Genomic DNA, 966 nt, shown 5'->3' on the forward strand with positions numbered 1-966 from the left:
AAGGAAGTGGAAACATCCATTCACAGTTTCATTACTGACTTAAGTCAGTAAGTTAGCCGAGGTATTCACACTTGATGTACACTCTGGTGAGATTGAAAGAACTACAAAATCTGAAAAGAATGTTACAGCATATTGTATGTTGCGTGAGTGAATGTAGGTTCTGCTTGTAGCATTTGTGGTGTTAAATTTAATGTTTCATTCCTGTTATTTAATGTAATTTGTGAAGAAAAGTGAATATATAGCTACAAATATCATGTATTAAACAACCTGTGCTTGCTAATAGTTCAAAGCTTGTACTGATATCTAGTATAATTTCTCTATAGAGCTAACACACATACACACTTGTCTAATAATTGTAAGGTTAAATAGCAATAGTAATCATTGTTTTGAGCAGTATTGCCCAAACTTTGGTCGTCCATGCCCCCTTTAATAAATATGGTTTCTTGCACCCCGCCTCTCTCTCTTTTTTTTTAATGATCGAAAGAGTGAGTTAAGTAATGAGTTATATGGATACACACTAAAATACTATATGTGCTGTAGTAATTACTTATTATTTTCATTAATAAAAAATATATTAAAATGCCTAATTTTACATTATTGTACTGTTGGCTCTACCCTAATTGCCCCCCCCCCCAAACGATCATTTGCACCCTGTGGTGTTGCCTACCCCACACCTTGGGAAATGCTGGCTTTGGGTATACTTCTTCATAAACTTGTATTTCATAGGATATTTTCAGGTGTCAAGCCATTAACTTTCCTGTTGACTCTTTTTTTTGTTTGATCTCTGAATGAACATTATTAAAGTTTGAAGCTCTCTGGCTATGGAGTGGGCTATTTCCTTCTTTCGGAGTCCTCTGTCTCCAAGAAAGTTGATTATTTTGATAATGTATTCTGCTGATTGCAGGTTGTTACACTTCTACTGACAAAATGCATGCTACATAAGTGTTCTTGTTGATGATTGGTTTG

Source organism: Limulus polyphemus, unplaced genomic scaffold (genome assembly GCF_000517525.1).
Source record: "Limulus polyphemus unplaced genomic scaffold, Limulus_polyphemus-2.1.2 Scaffold295, whole genome shotgun sequence".
Classification (NCBI taxonomy): Eukaryota; Metazoa; Arthropoda; class Merostomata; order Xiphosura; family Limulidae; genus Limulus; species Limulus polyphemus.